General features: G+C 33.8%; 1 long non-coding RNA gene across 2 annotated transcripts in view; it reads left to right on the plus strand.

Moving 5' to 3' along the window:
• Window positions 1–15,667, plus strand: part of LOC110257027 — a 284,942-nt gene that overhangs the window by 197,197 nt on the left and 72,078 nt on the right. The window lies entirely within an intron of this gene.

Raw genomic sequence — 15,667 nt, forward strand, 5'->3', positions numbered from 1 at the left:
ATATCAAACTAAAAAGTTTCTATACAGCAAAGGAAACCATCAACAAAATGAAAAGTCAACCTACTGAATAGGAGAAATTATTTGCAGATCATATATCTGATAAGAAGTTAAAATCTGAATATACAAAGAACTCATATAGCTCAACAGCAGAAAACAAACAATGTGATTTTAAAAATGGATAGACCTGGATAGACATTTTGTCAAAGAAGATATACAGATAGCCAACAGGTACATAAAAAGGTGCTTTCAATATCACTTGTCATTAGTTGAAATACAGCTTGAAACTACAATGAGATATTACCTCATACCTGTTAAAATGTCTATTATCAAAAATAAAAGAAATAACAAGTGTTGGTGAGGGTGTAGAGAAAAAGAAATGCTTCTGCGCTCTTGTTGGGAGGTAATTTGCGCAACCTTTATGGAAAACAGTATGGAGATTCCTCAAAAAATTAAAACAGAACAATCCTATTTTCCAGCAATCCCTCTTTGGGGTATTTATCCCAAATAAACAAAATCACCATCTTGAAAATGTATCTACATCCCCATATTCACTGCAGCATTGTTTACAGTAGGCAAGACATGGAAACAATTTGTGTCATGGACAAATGAATGGATAAACATGTGTGTGTGTATATATGTATTTACATATAAGGTATATATATATGTATGTATATAGATGTGTGTATATGTGTATACATGTGTGTGTGTGTGTGTGTATCTCACATGGATGGACTTTGAGGTCATTATGAGTGAAATAAGTTAAACAGAGAACTTTTAACTTATTTAACTTTAAATTTTTTAAATAACTTTTAACTTATTTGACTTATTTGATCATACAGAAATATGATATGATCTCACTTATATATGGAATCTGAAAAAAAAAACCCTGAAAATACAGAGAACAGGAGAACAGATTGGTGATTGCCAGAAGTGAATGAAATGGATGAAGAGGATCAAAAGTACAAACTTCCAGCTATAAGGTCGATACATCCTGGTGATTTAATGTACAGCATAGTGGCTGTAGTTAACAGTACTGTATTGCATATTTGAAAGTTGCTAAGAGAGTAATCTTAAAAGTTCTCCCACAAGAAAAAAAAATGTAACTGCGTGTGGTGATGGATGTTAACTAAACTTCCTGAAGTTAAAATTTCACAAAGTATACATTATTAAACCATTATATTGTACACCTAAAACTAATACAATGTTTTATGTCAATAAATTTCAATTAAAAAATGAAATAAAGAAATAAGCTCAAAAGCAAAGAAACATACAAAAAGAAAACCTTAAATAGGCACTACCTCTAACAGATGCTAAAACCTATAAGTCATCTATAATTGAAAAGTGTGGTACTGGCACATAATCAAGAGATGGACCAGTGGAATGACTGGATATTGTAGAAATAGACCCAGGTACAATAGAACTTCAGTGTGTATGTGCATATCTATGTCTTTACATCCATTTCCAAGTCTCCTGCTCAACCTGACTATCTACCATTCCTCTGACTCCTTTCTATAACTGCTTGGAATTGCTCTTCTGGCAGTTGTAATTTGATTCCATTCCATGCTTCTAGATGTCAGTTTCACTCTATACCTGTTCTATTCAACATATCTTTCTGTATTGATAGAAATGGTCTAAAATATGGAATGAACAATGGGGTGGCGATTGAGCCCTTGAAATATAGCTAGTCCAACTGAGGGACTTATTTTAAAGTTCTATTTAATTTTAATTAATTTATATTTAAGTGGTCACATGAGGTTAATGGAAATTCTACTGAAGAATCAAGCTTTACATTCTAAGCTCTTTAAGGACAGGTTCAAGTCTATTTATTTCATTCTAGTGTCTAACATGGTACCTGAGGACTAACTGGCTTTTATTTTTCCAATTAATATTACTTGTATTATAAATACTCGGCATGAGGGCTGGTTGTACCCCAATATTCAGCTCCATAAAGGTACACAGTCATGGAGGAGAACTACATCTGTAATAGAGGCTTCTTGCAGTGTCTTTTCTCTTTGCTAGACAGAAGCTACTTAGCCTTAATCAATCAGGCTTGCAAAAATCCACTCTAATTTGCAGGAACCTCAGAGTACTGTTTCTATGTAATAGTGAATAAAAAACAAAATCAGGTGTAAATATATTTATTCACCCACATTAAGGAAACTATAGCTTTCTTAAAGTAATATTTTCATCTCTTCTCATAAAGAAATTTGTCTTTGAGGAAACATGCAGTCAGTGGGTTTACATAAACACCGGACTCAGAAGAGCAAAACATCAGATGGAGGGCTCAATAGCAGCAGAAGGAGAACATTAAAATTTTGAAAAGGAATTTCTGTTCTTCTAAAGATTGTTCAAATCAGATCTTCACAGACAGTTTGTGGCAAAGTCAAATAAAATGTTAAGTAGCATGCTGGTGTAGAAAGAACTAGAACTTAGGGCCATAGTTCACTGACTTTGACGTAGTTGACTTTCAACTTTCCTGTTCCCTTCAGCTGTGGGATGACAGCTACTCAGCTTCTCAGCACCACCTTTTATCTGGCAAAAAAAGAAGAAGAATTATATTGCGTAAGTGTGGTTTGAGGGATGGAATGAGCTCATGTAAATAAAGGGTCAACAGAGGTGTATTTCCCTCTACTCAACTCTCTGCCCACACTGACCCCACCTCCAAAAGGTTGTTGCCCAGAGTTAAGAACGTGAGAGCTGGATAATACTCTTGAAACCACCCAATAAAATATTTTCTCTTTATAAATGAGAAATTTAGTATGGGGTGTATGAAGGCAAAACAGATACCAGCTGCAGGCTCTAAAAAAAGGAGATGGCAAATATCGTCAGCATCATACCTGTTCTGTCCTACCACCTATGTAGTCCTATCATCTGCTGAAGTTCAGATGCAACACTCAAATGCATGTGTTGAATTCTTCTTTCCCACACTGTGTTTTTCAGTATTTATTTTTTTCTTTATTGAAAGTATTACTAGAATGGTTAATTTTCTCTAGTTGAGCTAATGATTAAAATCACATTAATAACAAATAACTAACAATGTTATTTTATCTACTGGGAGGGCAAGTTCTGTTCAGATTCTTCTACACTATTCTCTCTTCTAGTGTGCTTGGCCTCTCCTAAACCTTAATGCACACAACTTTCACTTAAAAAAAGAATACAAAAAAAAAAAAAAAAAAGAATACAAACTCTTTGGTGACTTCTTTAGCTTCATTGCCTTTTCTTTTGGTGATCTTGAGACACAGCATAGAGCTGTTTAATTGTGATAAAGGACCAGTAAAATTACACATTAGAAACAAAGAACATTTTAGTGATGTCAGTTTTGAGAATTCTATTCTACAGCGCAGTGTGGATATGCAACATCAATGCATAGATCAGGTATTCACTTATAAGAAATCCCTAAAATACCATAGGGATTTGCTTGGTTCAATGTTGGTTTGCTTTTAATTTAAAGAAGCTATAAAACACATTCTCCTTGTTTCCCAATTTGGTTATTTAATTTTACATAGGTAAACACAAAACATTTTGTGTCAGGTTAATTTTCTCATATAGAATTTTTTAACTTAGCTACTGTTTTACCTAATGGAAAATCATTTTATGTGTGGTATTCAGATATCATAGAACCTAAGAGAAAGAAAGAATAATTATTTTTCTTTTGTTATGAGTTAATAAAACTTTAAGTACTATATGTATAATATGACAAAGAAAATAATATGTAACATTTTATCAAATTTTGGAACACAGCAAGAGTATATTTTTCTCCTTCGTTACATATAGAAATGACAGAAATGAATACAGAATTAAAGAGTATGGGAGTTCCCGTCGTGGCGAAGTGGTTAATGAATCCGACTAGGAACCATGAGGTTGCGGGTTTGATCCCTGCCCTTGCTCAGTGGGTTAACGATCCAGTGTTGCCATGAGCTGTGGTGTGGGTCGCAGACGCGGCTCAGATCCTGCGTTGCTGTGGCTCTGGCGTAGGCCGGCAGCTACAGCTCCGATTAGACCCCTAGCCTGGGAACCTCCATATGCCGCAGGAGTGGCCCAAGAAATGGCAAAAAGACAAAAAAAAAAAAGTATGTATACAATTAAGACTGAAATGTAAGATATAAAAAATATCTATCCAATATATATTTTTAAAGATTTTATTCAAGTGTAGTTGATTTACAGTGTTGTGTTTAGTTTAATAGATGTTTAATTTCCCTTGAACGGATATTGTCATGATACATACTATCCATCATCTATATCCCTTTTACCATTTGTCTATTAAGATTTTCCCCATTTTACTTCAATTTAAGTTAGGAGAAGGAGATTAAGGGAAGGATACAATATGGCTCAGTGGTATTATTTCGGAGATGAACCTACAGCTTATCCCTGGGAGGGATAAGGCATGGGTAGTTTTGCTGTTATCCATTGTAGATATGACCAACAGCATGCTTCATTTTTCAGCAGGTCTTCCCATCCTTCCCTTCAGATATTGTTCTCCTAACAGTTTCTCTTACTTTCTTTTATTTGTAGGCACTCTACTTTTTTCATTAGCACATATCTGTTCCATACTTATATTATTTAAAAAATCTATCTCTACCTATGTATTTATCAATCTGTCTCATTCAGGAAGAAGTCATAAGATAATAAGGCTAATATTAGTCATAAATAAAGGAGGATCAGTCACAATACTGAATTTTGGTCTTTTTATTTTTCCATTAAGGACAATATTTGGAAAACTTCCAAGTTGAAATCTCTTCTGAAAAATTGCTTCCTAAGTGAAGCTATTTTGTAGTTGATTTTTCTCCCTCTCCCCCAGTTTTATTGAGAAATAATTGATATACCTCACTGTATAAGTTTAAGGTGTAGAGCATAATGATTTGATTTATGTATATTATAAAATCATTACCACAATAGGTTCAGCTAACACCCATCTTCTCATGTATATATAATACAAAGAAAACAAAGGAAAAAAGGAAAAATAATCTCCTTGTGATAAGAACTCTTAGGATTTACTTTCTTAACAAATTCCCTACATATCATATAGCTGCGTTAACTATAGTTATCATGTTGTACATTACATCCATGGGAATTTGTATAACTAGGAATTTGTATCTTTTGACCACCTTCCTCCCTTCCCCCACCCTCTGCTTTTGGTAAACACAAATTTGAACTCTGTAGGAGGGTTTTTTTTTTTTTTTTGATTCCACAAATAAATGAAATCATACAGTATTTATCTTTGTCTGACTTATTTCCCTTAGCATGATGCCCTCAAAGTTCATCCACATTTTTGCAAATGATTTTCTCCCTGTATGCTTTAGTGCAATATTTCTGGGTACTTAACCTCTTACTCTTCAGCAGGAACCTCTTTTTTTTTTTTTCTCTGAGAGTAATTAAGCTGGGAGAAAAAGCAGGTGTTCAAATCTTCATGGCCACAAGGGGGAAAATAATTTTAAAAAATTTTATCTCCAATCTATCTAGAGCATAATGTTTTTAAAAATGTGCCTTACTCAGCATAATCTTGTTTTATTTATTTGCTTATGGATTTATTCAATTTGCTTAACTGTGAGGGGATGCTAGAACCTGGCAAGAAAATTTTTTGGAACATCCTGTTTTGTCTTGTTCTTCCTAATGAGAGAGAAGCCCTAGACAGCATGCTGCTTTGGCACAACTCATGCCCTGACCCAGGAGTAACAGACCTAACTAGAATAAGGACAAAGGGGACTCCCAGGAGCTTCACTGTTAGTTCTTTATAATCATCATCTGTAGAAATTCACAGATCAGTAATCAAAACATTCAATCTTTGGACAAGTTATTCTAATAATGAGTTAGTTATAAAACTACAAATTAAATCATAAAATAAATTAGAATGTATAAATTAAATTATAATACCACAAGTCCACTACTTTTATTTCCTAATTGAATGTAAAGTGATCCAAAATGATCTATAGAAATAATTAAACTTTTTAAAGTGATAAATTAGTGAAATTAACTTGTTAATTATAGTGAGACATTGAAATATTAGTACTCCATTCAGACAGAAAAAATATGAGAGAAATTAAGTGATGATATCTTATTTTTCTCCTGTATTATATCTCCTTTATTCTCTATGAGTTCTAAGATCTACATTTTAAAATTTCTAAAGTAAACTATTTGATGATTTCCTTTCATTCAAAGTCAGTTAAATACACTTTCTTCAGTCAAGCACAGATATGTATCTTAAACCAGGTTACATTTCAGATGTCATTTTTAAAAATACCTTTAATTCTTAACTTCTTGTAAAAGGAAAAATGGACATCGTTGCATATTGACATTAGGTAGTAAATTGGTATAGCCTCTGCAAGGAGCAATTTGGCAACATAACATTAAAATTCTAAAAGTGTATAAAATTTGATCTACAAATTCCATTTCTAAATATTTATTCTGTACACGTGGGTTCGTGTGGAAAATGCTGCATCTGTAATGATAATGCACTGGGGTGTTTTTATAATACTGATGATTAGAAACAACCCAAATGTCTTTAATAGAAAACTGGTAATAGGTTTTGCTACGTCCATAGTGTGGAATGAAATAGAAGTATTAAAATAATATATAAAACAATAATAATAAAATTCTGAAGCTATTAAATTCATAATAACACATCATTTATTGAATAGTTAACTTGCATACATTCATGTAATGCTTACTATCCCTACAATGTATATACTATTATTAATCTCATTTCATGTGTTAAAAAAAAAAATCTAGGAAATGGAAAAGTTTCCTTTAGTGACCAATATAGAATGCAGTGAGATTATTATATAAACCCAGCCAATCTTATGTTGGTATACTATATAAGCAATTATAAAAGCATAGAGAGCATGCACCCATTTGAAAGAGAAATATGTATTTATAAAGAAAAGAAGAAAGAACAGAGGGAAGGAATCTATTAATTTATCTTAAGAATATAATTCTTTAAAAATGTGCTTTGGAGTTCCCATGGCACAGCAGAATATAATTCTTTAAAAATGTAATTTGGAGTTCCCTTTATAAAGAAAGGAAGAAAGAATGGAGGGAGGGAATCTATTAATTTATCTTAAGAATATAATTCTTTAAAAATGTGATTTGGAGTTCCCATGGCACAACCATGAGGTTGTATGGCTACTTCCCTCGCTCAGTGGGTTAAGGATCTGGCATTGCTGTGAGCTATGGCGCACGTCAAAAACACAGCTCGGATCCTATGGCTGTGGCGTAGGCCAGCAGCTGTAGCTCCAATTCTACCCCTAGCCTGGAAACCTCCATATACTGTGGCAAAAAAAAAATAAAAATAAAAATATGCTTTGATAAGTGTTATATTGTTTCTTGTTGTGCATAATAATATACATTAAAAATAAATACTTTTCAGTGCAGGCAAGAGTTTTATACATCATACACTGCAGTGTATGTGCTGCACTGTTCAATATGGGAGCCTCTAGACACATGCAGCTTTCGAGATCTTAATATATGGCTCTTCCAAATTGAAATATTCTATAAATATGAAATAGTTATCAGATTTTGAAGATTTAGTATAAAAATAATGTAAAATGTTTTGTTAATAATTTTATTGATTACATGAAGAAATAATATTTTTATTATTTTGGGTTAAATAAAATATATTGTTAAAGTAAATTCGCCTTTTTAAAAACCTTTTTATAATGTAGCTGTTAGAAAGTTTAAAATTACTCAATTTATATCTCTATTAGATACCAATGATCTGATATATTCAAATTTCATTGTACTTCACTTGCTTTCACTTCAGGATTATTTCTCTAACATGGTGGTGATCAACACTTGATGTGCTTAGAATCACCTGAGAAACTGTAAATACACGTGGGCCCCACTAAGACGTTCTGGATTTGTTGTTCTGGGCTGGGGCACTAGTGTCATTTTTTTAAAGGCTTTGCATTCTAACATGAAACCAAGGTGGAAAAACAACTGCTTAAACCCCCTCCACTTAATAGGGTATACAAGGAACTTAATTTTTCAGAAGGCAATCTTTTCTCAATAATGTTTTAGAAGCTAAGTTTTGCATTTTCTTAACTAGGTAGGGATTTTATTTTTTTTTTAATTTTTTGAACAGTGTCAAATAAGGCACAGGAAATTTTCAATTAAAGAAATATTTAGACATTTTGTGTAGTTTATTTTATTGTGTTTGATTTCCCCAATACATTATTTTTTTTCCTACTGTATAGCATGGTGACCCAGTTACACATACATGTATACATTCTATTTTCACACATTATCATGCTCCATCATAAGTGACTAGACATAGTTCCCAGTGCTACACAGCAGGATCTCACTGCTAATCCATTCCAAAGGCAACCCCAAGCTCCCCAACCACCCCACTCCCTTCCCCCACCCTTGGCAGCCACAAGTCTATGCTCCATGTCCATGATTTTCTTTTCTGTGGAAAGGTTCATTTGTGTCTTATATTAGATTCCAGATATAAGTGATATCATATGGTATTTGTCTTTCTCTTTCTGGCTTACTTCACTCAGGATGAGTCTCTAGTTCCATCCATGCTGCTGCAAATGGCATTATTTCCTTCTTTTTTATGGCTGAGTAGTATTCTATTGTGCATATATACCAGACCTTCCTAATTCAGTCATCTGTCGATAGACATTTGGGTTGTTTCCATGTCTTGGCTATTGTGAATAGAGCTGCAATGAACATGCAGGTGCATGTGTCTTTTTTAAGGAAAGTTTTGTCTGGATATATGCCCAAGAGTGGGATTGCTGGGCCATATGGTAGTTCTATGTATAGATTTCTAAGGTACCTCCACACTCTTCTCCATAGTGGTTGTACCAGCTTACATTCCCAGCACCAGTTCAGGAGGATTCCCTTCTCTACACACCCTCTCCAGCATTTGTTATATGTGGACTTATTAATGATGGCCATTCTGATTTGAGTCTTGCTTATAGTTATTAGTTAAATTTGTTTAATTATGATAGAACAAAGAGGCTTAATCCATATTATTGTTTGTTCTCCAAACTTGGCCAAATAAAACACTTAAAGCACTTTAAATAGAACAAGTAAAAGTTGCAAATCTGTTTGTAGAAAGTCCATGAAAATGGAATGTGGCCAACAGTACTGGCTCAAAGATTATGTCTTTATAAATCATAAAATAGATTTTTCTGGCCCCCATATTCCCAGTGTCATATAAACATACTGTGGTAAATATACCAATAGAATTTTTTGTACCCTTATGGATAAACCCTAGTTTTACAACGTAGCAATAAAAGATGATTCTTATCATTCATCATTGTGTTCCATGGAGCCAATATTCAACATCTCAATTTTTATATCTTTTTTGTAATTAATTTATTCCCTTTTCTACCACAATGTTCTGCTCCATATTTTGATTCCTATTGCTTACTGGGCAATGGTGAGAAAATGTTACTGATTGAGAAAAGAAACTGAAGGAAAATTAAATTGTGACTTGTAAAACTATCTACCTATTTCCAAGGAGAAAAACTCATTCATAAAATCTTGGATTTTTTTTCTGGCCTCTTTGGTATTAGCTATATAATTTTTTTCTGTTTGTAAAGTACTAGAAACTGATTCATAGGACTCAAAGTTTTGTTAGGGGAATTCACACTGTGGCTCAGCGGGTTAAGAACATGACTAATATCCATGAGGATGATTTGATTCCTGTCCTCACTTAGTGGGTTAAGGATCCAGAATTGCCATGGGCTGTGGTGTAGGTCACAGACATGGCTCTGATCCAGTGTTACTGTGGCTGTGGTGTAGGCCAGAAGCTGCAGCTCCGATTAGACCCCTAGCCTGGGAAGTTCCATGTGCTGCAGGGGCAGCCCTAAAAAAAGAAAAAAAAAATTTTGTTAGCATTTAAGTTGTCAGAAACTTACCTTCCCTTATGAATTACTTTTTTTTCCCCAAATTACTGAAATTCTCTTATTAGTTATCTATATTGATGAGCTAGAATATAATTTTCTTGAGCACCAATATATCTAGCTTGTTCATTGTATCACCCCACTATCCAGTAAAATAACTAACACATGCATTTTTAAATAAAAGAAAATTTGTAAAGTTGTAATTTAATCACTGTGAATTTTGCATTTTTACTGTTTCAGAAACCTTATAATTGTCACAGAAAGAACTTCTACCAGGAGTACAAAGTACTTAGCAAAATGATCCTAATGATTTGAGAATTATTCAAGCCTCTCTGTCATCTGTTATTAATATATTTTACAGATATGCTTAAAAGTGAATAAAACTTCCAGCAAAAATTCATATATTTATTAACTTTAAAACAAATAATCTAAAATTAATCTTTATTAATTGTGAGATATTTAATTTTTCAGAATGCCCCAATACTTTGGAAATGTGATTCTACTAGATAAACCCTTGGAAATATTGTTATGCAACTGAATTCTGGATTTCATTTATATTAAATGGCAACAAAATATAATAGTCACAAATTCATTTCCTGGGATTATAGATGATCTATGTTTGAATTATGGTTCTCCTAGTTACTAGCTCTATGGTTATGGACAAATTATACAACTTCTTTGCACCTAAGATTCCTTTTCAATAAAACAGGAAAATGTATGATACCCAGTGTCACAGAGCTGTTGTAAGGATTCATTTAGGTAATAGCTGTAAAGAAGCTCATATAGCCAACATTTGGTTAAACATGAGATATCAATATTATTGTTTGCATGACCATGAGAAATTATATAACTATCAAAATATTACTGGGCAAAATCCTTGTCAATACAGAGACAATGTAGCTTTAAATCATTAACTCTTCCAGTTAAAAGTTGCTTCAATATAGCCGGGCCAAATTGTTTTTAGTTTTCTGAAGTGATTGCTGCTTAATCACTTAGGAACAAGAGACCTACAAATATAAACCCTAATATTCTTAGTTAACAAAAAGAAGCCTATACAAACATAATGCTTGTATCATCAAAGTAGTCAAGATTGCCTCAATTTATTACCTTCCAGATACCACACATGAATAATTTCATTTACTCTTCACAATAACTTGATGATAAAAGTATAGTATTATTATTCCTTTTATGAGTCAGAGAACTGAAGCTTGGAGAATTTATGTAGCTTTCACCCAGCCCTGCAGTTAGTAAGTGTTAGAGGTGTAGTTTAAGCATAGAAAATCAGATTTTAGCATATGTAGTTTTAAACATACAGTATTTCCAAATATGTGATATATATGAGATTTAAGATAATTTATGCAGCAATTTAAATATGTGTTTTTAGAAGTTCCCATCGTGGCTCAGCAGTTAGCAGACCTAACCAGTATCCATAAGGGTGTGAGTTTGATCCCTGGCCTCACTGAGTAGGTCAAGGATGTGGTGTTGCCATGAGCTACTGTGTAGGCTGCAGATATGGCTCATATCCTGCATTGCTATGGCTGTGGCTATGGCTGGTAGTTACAGCTCCGACTCATCCCTAGCCTGGGAACCTCGATATGTCACAGGTGCCACCCCCAAAAGATAAAAAAATAAATAAATATGTGTTTTTAAATTTTAACTTTTCTATATTCTTAAGAATATAGAAATTATTTCAAGTATCTTCTCTGACCACAATGGCATGAAACTGAAAATCAACCACAGGAAAAGAAATGAGAAAAAACTTACTACAGGGAGACTAAACAACATGCTGCTAAAAAACCAATGGGTCAATGAGGAAATCAAGAATGAAATTAAAAAATACCTAGAGACAAATGATAATGAAGACACATTCACTTAAAATCTTTGGGATGCCACAAAGCAGTGCTAACAGGGAAATTCATAGCAATACAAGCCTTCCTCAAAAAACAAGAAAAATCTCAAATCGACAACTTAACCCAACACCTAAATGAACTGGGAAAAGAAAAACAAACAAAACCTAAAGTCAGCAGAAGGAAGGAAATCATAAAGATCAAAGAGGAAATCAATAAAATAGAGATTCAAAAATCAATAGAAGAAATCAATAAAACCAAGAGCTGGTTCTTTGAAAAGGTAAACAAAATTAACAAACCTCTGGCTAGGCTCACCAAGAAGAGGAGAGAAAAAATCCAAATAAACGAAACAAGAAATGAAAAAGGAAAGTCACAATGATACTACAGAAATATAAAAAACCATGAGAGAATACCATAAACAATTGTATGCCAACAAATTTGACAGCCTAGAAGGAATGGACAACTTTCTAGAGACTTACAGCCTGCCAAAACTGAATCAGGAAGAAATAGGTCAACTGAACAGACTGACCACTAGAAATTAAATTGAATATATCATAAAAACACTCCCTACAAATAAATGTCCAGGACATGGCTTCACAGGTGGGAAATAAACCAATGGGACCAAGCATACAAAGAGGACCTTATACCCATCCTCTGTAAACTCTTTTAAAAGGTTGAAGAAGAAGGAACACTCCCAAAGGGATTCTATGATGCCACCGCCACCCTAATTCCAAAATCAGACAAAGATACCAAAAAAGAAAACTATAGGCCAATATCTCTGATGAACATAGACACAAAAATTCTCAACAAAATTTTAGCCATCTGAATCCAAAAACATAAAAAGATCATACACCACGACCAGGTGGGATTCATCCCAGGTGCACAAGGATGGTTGAACATATGCAAATCAATCAATGTCATACACCACATTAACAACAGAAAAGTCAAAAACCACATGATCATCTCAGTAGATGCAGAGAAAGCATTTGACAAAGTCCAACATCAATTCATGATTAAAAACTCTTACCAAAGTGGGTATAGAGAGAATATACCTTAACATAATCAAAGCCATTTATGACAAACCCACAGTAAATATAATATTCAATGGAGAAAAGCTGAAAATCTTCCCACTAAAATCTGGAACAAGACAAGGATGTCCACTCTCACCGCTGTTATTCAACATAGTACTGGAAGTCCTAGCCACAGCAAGCAGACAAACAAAGGAAATAAAAAACATCCAAATAGGAAGGGAGGAGGTAAAACTGTCACTGTATGCAGATGACATGACACTATATGTAGAAAACCCTAAGGACTCAACCCAAAAACTACTTGAACTGATCAATAAATTCAGCAAAGTAGCAGGATATAAGATTAACATTCAGAAATCAGTCGTATTTCTGTATACTAACAATGAAATATTAGAAAGGAAGTACAAAAATACAATACCTTTTAAAATTGCACACCCAAAAAATCAAATACCTGGGAATACAGCTGACCAAGGAGGTAAAGGACTTATATGCCAAGAACTATAAAACATTAATCAAGGAAATTAAAGAAGATGTAAAGAAATAGATATTCCATGCTTCAGGGTTGGAAAAATTAATGTTGTAAAAATGGCCAAACTACCCAAAGCAATCTGCAGATTCAATACAATCCCTATCAAATCACCCATGACATTTTTCATGGAACTAGAACAAACAATCCAAAAATTTATATGGAACCATAAAAAAACCAAAATTGCCAAAGCAATCATGAGGAGCAAAAACCAAGCAGGAGGCAAAACTCTCCCAGACTTCAGGCACTATTACAAAGCCATCAAGATAGTGTGGTACTGGTACCAAAACAAACAGATAGACCAATGGAACAGAAAAGAGAACCCACAAATAAACCCAGACACCTATGGTCAATTAATCTTTGACAAAGGAGGCAAGAACATAAAATGGGAAAAAGACAGTCTTTTCAGCAAGTATTGCTGGGAAACCTGGACAGCTGCATGCAAATCAATGAAACTAGAACACACCCTCACACCATGCATGAAAATAAACTCAAAATGGCTAAAAGACTTAAATATAAGACAAGACACCATCAAACTCCTAGAAGAGAACATAGGCAAAACATTCTCTGACATCAACCTTCCAAATGTTTTCTCAGGTCAGTCTCCCAAAGCAAGAGAAATAAGAGCAAAAATAAACCAATGGGACCTAATCAAACTGACAAGCTTTTGCACAGCAAAGGAAACCAAAAAGAAAACAAAAAGACAACTTAAGAATGGCAGAAAATAATTTCAAATGATGTGATTGATAAGGGATTAATCTCTAGAATATATAAGCAATTTATACAACTCAACAGCAAAAAAAGCTAACAACCCAATTGAAAAATGGGCAAAAGATCTGAATAGACATTTTTCCAAGGAAGATGTACAGATGGTCAACAAGCACATGAAAAAATGCTCAACACCACTGATTGTTAGAGAAATGCAAATCAAAACAACCACGAGGTATCACCTCACACCAGTCAGAATGGCCATCATTAATAAGTCCACATATAACAAATGCTGGAGAGGGTGTGTAGAAAAGGGAATCCTCCTGCACTGGTGCTGGGAATGTAAGCTGGTACAACCTCTATGGAGAAGAGTGTGGAGGTACCTTAGAAATCTATACATAGAACTACCATATGGCCCAGCAATCCCACTCTTGGGCATATATCCAGACAAAACTTTCCTTAAAAAAGACACATGCACCTGCATGTTCATTGCAGCTCTATTCACAATAGCCAAGACATGGAAACAACCCAAATGTCCATCGACAGATGATTGAATTAGGAAGGTCTGGTATATATGCACAATAGAATACTACTCAGCCATAAAAAAGAAGGAAATAATGCCATTTGCAGCAGCATGGATGGAACTAGAGACTCTCATACTAAGTGAAGTAAATCAGAAAGACAAATACCATATGATATCACTTATATCTGGAATCTAATATAAGACACAAATGAACCTTTCCACAGAAAAGAAAATCATGGACATGGAGCATAGACTTGTGGCTGCCAAGGGTGGGGGAAGGGAGTGGGGTGGTTGGGGAGCTTGGGGTTGCCTTTGGAATGGATTAGCAGTGAGATCCTGCTGTGTAGCACTGGGAACTATGTCTAGTCACTTATGATGGAGCATGATAATGTGTGAAAATAGAATGTATACATGTATGTGTAACTGGGTCACCATGCTGTACAGTAGAGAAAAATGATATTTGGAAATAACTATTAAAAATAATAGTAACAAAAATAAAATATAATAACAACTAAAAAAATTTAACTTTTAATTAAATCAGTGATTTTGAAATATTTTTACATACAGTGAAGCTAAAGTTATTAGCGCAGGGGACAATCTACATGGGCCACATGACCTTTGTGATGGTACCACGTATACCTATTAAGACCCTTAGTAATTAAACTACTAGGATGTTAATATGATATAGCTTCTGTAGTCACAAAAGTGGATTCTCATTAACTGAATTTTTGTGTAATTATGTCCTTCTTTTATTGATGCACCTACGTATTTTAAATTGTAAAATATCAGTTATAAACTGTATTTGGGACTAGGCACTCTTTGATTTCCTCTTTTCTTGAAACTGTCATGGATTAAGTTTCATAAATACGTCTTTTAAAGCATAATACTGAAGATGCTGATGGAAATATAGGTGTGATGGTGTTTGCAATGAAATGAATCATATGCTTTCAGAGTAGTAGGAAGACCAAACTGATGAATCACCTGAAACCACTCATTACTATTGTAAAAACACCAGATGTGAAAAAAACAGCAAAATATATCATGCAAATATAGTGAAAATTATTTGAAATTTGGATTTTAATAGAGAGAAATTGAATATAAACTCCTTCATTATGTATAATATGTCTGGAGACACAAAGTTTTGGCAAGAAAGTATTCTGTCTCAAACATCAGTTTTTAAAGTGCAA

This window comes from Sus scrofa, chromosome 15 (genome assembly GCF_000003025.6).
Source record: "Sus scrofa isolate TJ Tabasco breed Duroc chromosome 15, Sscrofa11.1, whole genome shotgun sequence".
In the NCBI taxonomy this organism is placed as follows: domain Eukaryota; kingdom Metazoa; phylum Chordata; class Mammalia; order Artiodactyla; family Suidae; genus Sus; species Sus scrofa.